General features: G+C 40.4%; 1 long non-coding RNA gene across 1 annotated transcript in view; it reads left to right on the forward strand.

Annotated features, from left to right (window-relative positions):
* LOC138153865 (uncharacterized) overlaps positions 1–2471 on the forward strand; it is a 14236-nt gene extending 11765 nt beyond the window's left edge. Inside the window, exon 3 of the long non-coding RNA XR_011166484.1 lies at positions 1660–2471. This is a non-coding gene — a long non-coding RNA (uncharacterized lncRNA). The remainder of the gene's footprint in view (positions 1–1659) is intronic.
* The last annotated feature ends 8028 nt before the right edge of the window (positions 2472–10499 follow it).

Below are 10499 nucleotides of genomic sequence, written 5' to 3' on the forward strand. Positions count from 1 at the left end.
GTGGATGTTAAATCATTACCAGCCTGAGGCAGGGGACAATGGGGAAGGAGGATCCGTCCAGCCTGCAGAAAAAGGGCAGAGACCAGGGCTGCCCGGGGCAGAAAAAAAAAATTACCTCTCCATTCGGTGACCTTAGGGTGATTTAATCAATCCTGGGCTTCTCTAGGCCACCGGGGGACAGAAGAGGAAGGGAGGGGAGAGAGGAAGAGAGCTCATGGCCCAGAAGGGAAACTAGCCCCGATGAAGGCAGCCAAGAACCCACCTCCCTCCCAAACCCCAGTGTTTCCGAAGAGCACAGTTCCAGTATTCTATGGTGGCCCTGCCCCTACCAAATCCTCCTTACTCCCCCCCCCCCCCACCCAGGAGTGCAGTGTGAGGTTAACAATCATAATTACTTCCATTTCTGTAGGGCATTAAGGCACTTTCCTTGAGATAAAAGCACTTTCCTTGAGATAAGCCTGATCTAGGTGAAGATATGATAATCCTCATTTTAAGGTTGAGAAAACTGAGGGTCTGAGAGGTCATGTGAGGGGCAGCCAGATGTCTGGGAAACAACATCGTTCTGAAGTCAGAGGAGCCCCCGAGTTCAAGTCCCATCTACTTGTGTGAACCTGGGCTGGTCATTTTACCTCTCTAGGCCTCAGTTTCCTCAACTGTCAAATGAGGAGATTGGGTTACATGGCCTCTGAGTTTCTTTCCAGCTCTAGTATGGTCCCTATGACTTACCCAAAGTCACATAACTAGCAAATATCTGAATCTGACTCTAATTCTGGGCACCAAGTTGCTTGAAGCCTTATTTTACACAAAAAGCCTGGCAAATGCCTCTCTCTCTCTCTATTTTCTTTTTGGTCTGCCCTCCGAAGTCCTCTTCCATTGTAAGCATTTCTTCCTACACATTCTATAAGGCTTGGCTCAAATTCCACCTCCTCCACTAAGCCTTCTCTGATTGCCCCCATCTCTCAGAATTCTCCCTGCAAGAATCCCATGTGTGAAATAGTAGAATGCTAAATCTGGAGTCTGGGAGACCTGGTATCAAATTCTATTGACATTTCTTAGCTATGCAGAACATGAACGAAAGACCTAACCTTTCTCAACTTCGTTTCCCAGAAATAAATTAAAATGCATGTATGTACACAATATACATTTACCTATATACACACATCCATCTCCTATATTTCTGTATTGATATCTGTCTCCGAAGTCTATCTCCTATATATCCTATATATAAGATGTATTATGACCTGTATTAGATATATACCTTCTACATGAATTATTATATCCTATATATGATATATATACATATATATATACACACAGTATCATATATTTGTATGTGACTAGCTGTGTGATCCTGGGCAAGTCACTTTATCCTGTTTGCCTCAGTTTCCTCATCTGTAAAATGAGCTGGAGAAGGAAATGACAAACTGCTCCAGTATCTTTGTCAAGAAAACCCAAATGGGACTATGAGGAGTCAAACGCTATTGAAAAACAACCCAACAACAATGTATGGTAAATGTCTGTAGTAGCCACCCCAGCAAGTTGTTTTGAGGGTCAGATGAGGTGATGGTTGTAAAATGGTCTGACCACTCTAAAGCATGACGCAAATGCCAGTTTGGATTTACTCACACATCCTATTTTATTTTACATTTATTTGTATAGATCTTAACCTCCTAGACGGGCAGTTTCATGAATGAAAAAGAGCTGAGAGACAATCTGTATTCCCGGACCTGGAGGCCTGACAGGAATGAGACAAACTCCAAGGACTGAAAGTGTTTGAGACCCTTGGGTCAGGGACTGAGCAGGATATAGCCAGTTAATCATTCATTCAACAAACTAACCTTGCCCAGTTAGGCAGGCCTCAAACTTCACTGGGGAAGGAGGGGGGGGAGGGCAGGGTCCCCTTCCTGTTTTTATTGCCAACTACTTCATCCATTGGATCCTGGGTGCTTCACGAAGAAGATAAAAGAGGTAGGTCTCAAGGCTTTAGCTAGCCCCTGGGATCTGTAGCCTGTCATTTTTCCTCTGTTCCCTTCATCTGGACAGTTCTAGGACTTTGCAAAGTATGAGTTCAGCATCTTTTAGAATGTAAACTCTTTGAGGGCAGGCACTGTTCTGTCTTTGTATCCCAGTACCCAGTACCCAGCATTGTAATGCATATGGCTCACAATCGGCATTTAATAAATACTCTTTAATTGTTATTTGTATTTATGCTTTTTACATTTACTCTGTGTGTACTTAAATGTGAACTACTTGTTTCTACTGTGAGAATGTAAGCTGCAGGAGGCAGAGATTATTTCATTTTGTCTTTGTGTTCTCAGAGCCTGAAAATAAGCACATAAAATAAATTCTTATTTCTTTATATTTATTCCAAATGTGCCTATATGTTTATTCTCTCCTGTTAGAACATAAACCCTTTGTTGAAGGTAGGGATTGTTTCACTTTTGTCTTATCTCCAATGCCTAGGACAGTGTTTGGTGCATAGTAGGCATTTAATAAATGATTTGTTTTTATTCTCTTTATATTCATTGAGTAAATCTATATCCACATATATATTCACACCAAAAATATGTCCACATGTGTGTATGTATGAATACATGTATACACAATACATATGTGTAACACATATGTATAAATATGGAGAGAGAGAGAGAGAGAGAAAGAGAGAGAGAGAGAGAGAGAGAGAGAGAGAGAGAGAGAGAGAGAGAGAGAGAGAGAGAGAGAGAGAGAGGTGGTCCAGTTGGATAGAGTGCCTGACCTGGAGTCAGGAAGACCTGAGTTCAAATCTGGCATTAAACACTCACTAGCTGTGTGACCCTGGGCATGTCACCTAACCTCTGTTTGCTTTAATCCACTGGAGAATGGAATGCAAATCACTCCAGCATCTTGGCCAAGAAAATCCCATGGACAATACTAGTGTTCAGGGAGATCACAAGAGGTGATTAAATAACAACAACATATTGATTTGGATTTATTCTCATTATATTAATTAATCATAAATAAATATATCACTAGATCTATAACATATATATATATATATACATATGTATATGCATGTATCTGCATATGTTTGTTGTTCCCCACCTCCCCCATTAGAATGAAAGTTTCTCAAGAGGAGGTATAGTTTCATTCTTTTTGTGTCCAGTATAGGTCCCGGAACATAGTAGGTACTGAAAAAATGTTTGATTGAATCACATCTGACCAGACTCATCCTTCTTCAACCTCCAACTTCAACCTGACCCTGGCTAGAATTCAAGGACTAGATACACTTAAAAAAAATAGTTCCACAGACATTTAGTTATGGAAAATTAGAGAAGAATATCCTGCAATTTGAAGGAGAGGGGTTCTTCCGTCTTTCAAAGATACAGGCCAAATGTTGTGGGTTCCCCATAGATCTTTCTCTAGTGCATCCTCCTGGATTGTTATAGCTGCTCAAGTGAGCCAGTAGGGGAAGGAGGGCACCATCATTCTTGCTTCCCTCATTTGCTGTCCTTGGAACTCTAAGATGTTATGATTCCTTGGTCCAATTTCATCTTGTCCAGGGAAAATAGCAGTTGTCAAAAGGATGGGCAAGATAGCACTGGAGGCAGGGAGAAGGAACTGGGATTGCATGTTCACAGCAGACACCCGGTGTCTTATATAAGACAAGGTGCAAACTGTTCATGGGGTCAATCTTAGTGGGTTCTTGCCATTTCTTCATGAGATTCTCAAGGAGGCCTGGGTGGGGGGAGCAAGAAGAGGAAAATCCTTCTCTGGCAGCCATACCAGTTTCCAACTATGGATTGATCAAATTCTGATGTTTCCATTCCTCTTGGTGGGTCATCAAGTTCTTATATGGCAGGCCCCAGAGATGATCAAAGGTTAGAATCAGAAGTTTCAGACTGAGGAGAGAGTCAAAATCTCAACCCACAGTTTCTCAGGAAAAGCCCTCTTTGTAGGTGACAAAGTTTTGATGTGGTTTGGGATTGCTAAGAACCCTGAAATGTTAGGATACAGGGCAGCATCCACCTGGAATAAATTCACACACTCAAACCATCTTCCAGTCAAGCAGAAAAGTTTATTGTAATGCCAATAGAAGCCGACAGGGTTCTTAGTGAAACTGCTTACTAGACCCACTTTAGGGATCATCTTTGGAAGGGATACTTAATCTTTTTCTGTGTCGTGGACCTTTCTGGCAGCTGTTGGAATCTATAGAGCCCTGCTCTGAATAATATTCTTAAATGCATAAAATAAATCACTTATGATTACAAAGGAAGCCAAAGGCTTGTTAAAATAAAGATGTATTTTTTTCCATATCCAACTTCACTCCTTGGGAGTCCATGAGCTTCAGGTTAAGAGCTCTTGATCTATGGCAATCCCCTTATTTAAGAGATGAGGAAATTGAGACCCAGAGAGAGTCCATTACTTGACCAAGAACACAATGCTATTAAGTGCAAAGCTGGGATTTGAACTCTTGTCCTCTGACTCAAAGTCCAACATTCTTTCCTCTTCTTCCTTTTGTCTCCTGTCTTGACAATGTCAGACAAAGCCATTCAGCTCAACACATATCATGGTAAAAATCTGCAGGTTATTGTGGGGATATGAAAATGGGAAAATGGCAGAGTTACTGCCTTCAGGAAGATTATAATCTAATAAAGGACACACTTCATGTACTAGACATGATAGAGTATGGTGAGGGATAAAGGACAGACCCAGATGAAATCTTCTAAAGCAATGTGAGGAGGTAGGTCTGTGGAAGATTTCCTAGTGTCTGAGGTAGGATTTAAGGATTGGTTTCTGATGCTTCATATAGTGCCTGGCATATGTTTTGTCTTCCTGATCCCATTTGGAGTTTTCTTGGCAAAGATCCTGAAGTGCTATTTCCTTCTCAGGCTCATTTTACAGATGATGAAACTGAGGCGAACAGGGTGAAGTGACTTGCCCAGGCTCACACACACAGAGCTAGTGGTTTGCCATTTCCTTCTCCAGCTCATTTGACAGATGGGGAAACTGAGGCAAACAAGGTTAAGTGACTTGCCCAGGGTCACACAGCTAGTAAGTCTCTGAGGCCAGGTTTGAATTTGCAAAGGTGAGTCTTTGTGATTCCAAGGTATACACATGAAAAATGCAATTCTCAGTAAGGGCAGGTCTCTCTTAAGAACTTTGTCATTGATTGTGTGACATGGGAGACACTGGCACAGGACCGCCCAGCATGGCACGCTCTCATCGGAGAAAGTCCTGTACTCTATGAGCAAAACAGAATTGAAGGAGCTCAAAAGATATGTGAGAGGTGCAAATTTTGAAAATTCACCCCAGATGTTCACATGGACTATTTGTGTCCACCCTGTGGTAGAGCCTTCCGAGCTTGTATTAGTCTGATCAACCATAGTGAGACACATTGTAACGTGACTATAGAATAGTGATATCAGTTTTGTCCTCTTCTAGAACAAAGGATAACAACCAACCAACCTGTGAAAAAGCCAGAAGTTCTGTGATTGTCTTTTCACACCAAGGATTCCTTATCTCTGATCTTGGTGCTGGGACCAAGATTTCCCTTCTTTCCCTTCTCCTAAATCCAATGTATGTGTTCTAAAAGCCACCTTCCCATTCTGTTTTTCCTTGCCTATTTCTCTGTCCTTGGTAATTTCATAGGGATTGGGATGAGACTTGTAATTTTACTGTTTCAAGGAAACTTCTCCCACCAATTAAGGGTCTCACTTCTTCTGTAACTTAGAATCTCAAGACTCCGAGAATTTAAGTAACTTACCCAGTGCCACACAGCCAGGATGTGATAGAAGGTTAGATTTTTAACCCCAGCCTTCTTGACTCCAGTGTCGGATCTCTGACCTCTACTCCACATTGTTTTATGCCAGCAAGGAATCCACAGAGCCCCTCCCCCATGCACAGGGACAATAATGTGTCCAGACCTAGCTATGGGGACAGGTATGAGCTAAATGTCTTTCAAGCTTAACCATAATAATGTTACCTATATCGTTACTTTATTAAATCTCAGCTTTACAGCTGTAAAGGTCCTTAAAGGGCATGTAGTCCAACTCCTTTCATTGAATAGTTGAGAAAACAGACTCAGAGTAAGGTGGGCCTTTATGAGCTAGAGATTGCAAGAGGCAAGAAAACAATCAATCAATGAATATTTATGAAGCACCTTCTATGTGCCAGACAGGGGACAGTTAGGTGGCACGGTGGATAGAGCGCTGGGCTTGGAATCACAAAGACTCATCTTCATGATTTTGAATCTGGCCTCAGACACTTACTAGCTAGGTGACCCTGGGCAAGTCACTTAACCTTAATTGTTGCATTTTTCTCATCTGTCAAATGAGCTGGAGAAGGAAATGGCAAGCCACTCCAGAATCTTTGCCAATAAAATACCCAATAGGGTAGAGGATAGTCAGAAATGACTGAAAAAATGACTGGAAAACAACAAAGAGCTGTTCATTTTACTACTTATTTCAAGAGGATGAGTTTAGTGTGTTGGGATATTGAGGGCCAGGTTCAGTTGTTTGAATAACAATGAATCAACCAGAATTCAGTCTACTAGAGAAGCAATGGTCTTTTCTCTCTGTGCCTGTGTTTTAAGAGGTTAGTTAATTAGTCTCTTGAAGCATCTCGAGAAAGAATAGAAATTTTCAGTTGAGGGAAAGAACTTAACCAAGTTTCCCAACAGTTCAGCAATTTTGTGTTATAATAAGTTTAGCTTCACCTCTGACTCTAATTTTTACAGCTGGAGCTGCTTATCACAGTCCCAGCTTTCACTAAAAAGGGGGAGGGAAATCATCACTTAAACAAAACCATTCAGAGCTTCCTATCATCTGTGGCTTTAACATGAATAAATCCCACAGAATATAATTTATATTCCTGGAGTGATGTCATTCATGAAAGCCTGGCTTTCTCCATCCAACCAGTGGGGGGTGATTTTCCTTTTTTCTAAATAAGAAAACACATTTCAACATGGAGATTCTTTATTTTCTCTGCTATTTCTCACCTGCTTAGAAAGGACAACTGTTTGCCATCAGCCTGACACTTTTTATTGACTGTATGATGATCTCTTCCCTACCCACTCAATAACTATCTACATTATTTTTTTCTAAAAAAATAAACATTTTAAAAACTTAAATTAATTTTGGGGAAATAATTTAAAATTTTTTTGGGAATCTTTAAAAAAAGTTTCTATATTTGAATTGTTTAAAAGTTGCAGGATGTTGCAGGTTGCCTCAAGATCCTACAGAACATCCCAGGCCCTCCAAAGGCTCTAGTACAGTTCTAGGCATGCTTGGACTCAGAATAAACCAGTAGTACTGACTTGAAAGACATCAGAAGACATCCCTAGGATTGCTTTTATTTCTTTGCTTGCTTTGTTTTCATTTCCTGACCAAGTTATAAAATATGACAAAATTTCTCACTTTCAACTCCTATAAATATTGAACTGAAAGAAAAAAAAATTGTAGGTCATGAATTTAGACATAGAAAAAAACTAAGAGTCAATAGAGTCCAAGCTACAGAAATGAAGGGTCAGTGACTTGCCAATCATCACATAGGTAGCCAGCAGCAGAGCTGGGATTTGAACCCATATCCATTGACTCAAATCTTATACTATTTGCATCACACCAATGTATGACTGGCCAGAGCCACCAAGTAGAATGGCAATTCCTCCAGGGCAAGTACTGCTTTTATTTTGGACCATTTCTGACCTTCTATTACATGTATGCTGATGCTCTAAATATTGCCAGACAAGAAGACCACCAAAAAACTCTGTTGTAGATACAGACTCTTGCCAAATGGATCTCCCATCTCCTTCATGTCAGAGATATGCTGACATAATTATTAAATTTTCATTGTGAGCATTTATAAGAAGGGAATCAGCAAAGATCCAGAGCAGGGTTTGAATTAATTACTTTCTTGGATCGCCTAGACTTTAAAAAGTGGTGGAGAAAATGTCAATAAAACTGTGGCCTATGGTTTTCTTTTTCTTTTTTTTTTCAGAGCCAGTTGCTAAATTTTGACCAGCACATCTCTGCACCATGGAACTGTTACCGCCACCATGTAGAGCCCACCCACACATTCTCATCCTGTGTGATTCCTTTTTGTAGATTTTTTGAAAGTCTTATTCTTTTTTTTAAATGTGACTACCACTCCCCAGTGACTCCCTTTCCAGCAATAGCATTTTTCCCTTTTAACACATATATACAGAGGATCTCATAGATGGTTTTTACCATCCTATCAAGTTCTGAATCTATGATTCTATAGTCTTATCTGGAAATGCATCCCTCATCTTGCACCGAGTCCACCCACCACCCAGTACTGTGTGTTCTTCTGTTCACCTGCAGTATTGATTCTTAGGGCAATGATGTTTTCCATGCTTCACAAGCAGAATGTTGGGCTTTTGTAGTGTGAAGCAACTGGTAGAAGAAGTGCTAGTCTTCTAGCTGAAGTCATGGAGATAAGAGCTAAAATTCTAATTGTGGCACTAACTATGGGACCAAAGGCAAATCACTTAAGCATTCTGGACCTCAGTTTCCTCACCTGTAAAATAGGAATAATATTATCCATAGTGTGAGATCATAGATGCAAAGCACTTTGCAAGCCTTAAAACATTGCATTAATGCCAATTACAATTGCTATTGAAATTATTTTGCAAAATACCTTGGAATTTCTTGGATATAATTCAGCTCATTTTCATTCTATTATTCAGTTTGGGGACCATTTGGCTTGTATGTAATATTTCAATTGTTTTTTCAGTCATGTCCAACTCTCCATGACCCCATTTGAAGTTTTCCTGGCAAAGCTACTGGTTTGCCATTTCCTTCTCCAGCTCATTTTACAGATAAGGAAATGGAGGAAAATAGGTTTAAGTGACTTGCCCAGGGTCTAGTAAGTGTCTGAGGTCAGATTTGAATTCAGGAAGATGAATTTTCCTGACTCCAGGCCAGGTGGTCTATGCACTATGATGCCACCTATCTGCCCTATGTACTATTATACTACTAACTTAATAGGCAGTTAGGTACACAGAAGATAGAAAATTGGACATATAGTCAAGAGACCTGAGTTCAGATCTTGTCTCAGACACTTACTAATTGTGACCCTGGGTGTCTACAAGACTTGTCTACTTCAGTTTCCTCAGCTGTAAAAAGGGCATAATAATAGCACCTACCTCCCCAGGCAGTTGTGAGGACCAAATGAATTAATATAGGGACAGTGCTTTGCAAACTTTAAAGCACTATATCCATTTTATTGCTTATTTAGTTGTATGTCATAATCAATCAACAAGTATTTAATAATCACTTACTATATTCTGGACACTGTGGTAAGCTCTGAATAGAAAGAAATTTTTTTAAAAGACCCTGCCTTTAAAAATCTTACATTCTATTAGGGGTAATGATATGTATTTGTGTGAGTGTGTGTGTATGCGGTGTCTGTATGCATACACATACACATACACATACACCATACATATAGACATAGACATAGACACACACCAGATAAGTACAGAGAAGATGGAAGATGGCCTTAGAGAGGAAGGCACAAAGAGCTGGTGGGATGGGGAAAAAGACCTCAAAGAGGTCTATACAGTCAATACTTTTCATTTATTTAGTTTATCCCCCCCATATGGATCAATAAGCTGATCTCTTTTGATTATTCATAGGTCTTGTGAGTAGAATCTGTCATCGTCTTTGGCATGAAACAATCAGAAGGACAGTATTATCCACAAACAAGCATCTAGGAGCACCCCGTCATCTATGGAGAGTCAATTTTCCATTTGAACGCTGAGTAGGAATTCATCCATGATGGCTGCAGATCCTATTGACCTCAAGTTTGTCCCCCTCTAGCCCATCTACCAGGGTGGTTTTCCTTAAGTATCAGTCTGACCATAGAGCTCCTCTCCTCAATGAACTCTAATGGTTCCCTAGGGGGAAAAGAAAACTCTTTAGTTTTTAGAATGCTCTATAACCTGAACCCAAGCAACCTTTCCACTACAAACTTTCTACTTCTCTTCCCAAATTCTATGGTCCAGCCAAGAGTCTTCACACGAGACACTCTATCTCCTATTTCTCATCTCCTGTCCTTTCCACTTGTTGTCCCTCATGCCAAGAATTCACTCCTGCTTCATTGCTTTCTCTTAGTATTTCTGGTTTTCTTCAAAAATGTTGCTCACACATCATTGTTAACACGAAGACCTTCCTGATACCGCCTTGACAATTTCTGTAAGAGTTGTATTTGAGTGATTTTGAATGTTGTTCAGTCATTTCAGTTATGTCTTACTCTCCATGACCCCATTTGAGGTTTTCTTGGCAGAGACACTTCACCATTTCCTTCTCCAGCTCATTTTACTGATGAGGAAATGAGGCAAACAGGGTGAAGTGACTTGCCAAGGGTCACACAGCTAGTAAGTATCTGAGGCTAGATTTGAACTCAGGTCTTCCTAACTCCAGTCCCAATGTTCCATCCATTGTACTGCCTAGCTGCTCCATGCATAGATAGAGATGTAGATATAGATATCGATCTGAGGC

The sequence above is a fragment of the Petaurus breviceps genome, unplaced genomic scaffold, assembly GCF_028583685.1.
Source record: "Petaurus breviceps papuanus isolate PSGF00001 unplaced genomic scaffold, PetGlider_PUasm1.0 91041, whole genome shotgun sequence".
NCBI lineage: Eukaryota > Metazoa > Chordata > Mammalia > Diprotodontia > Petauridae > Petaurus > Petaurus breviceps.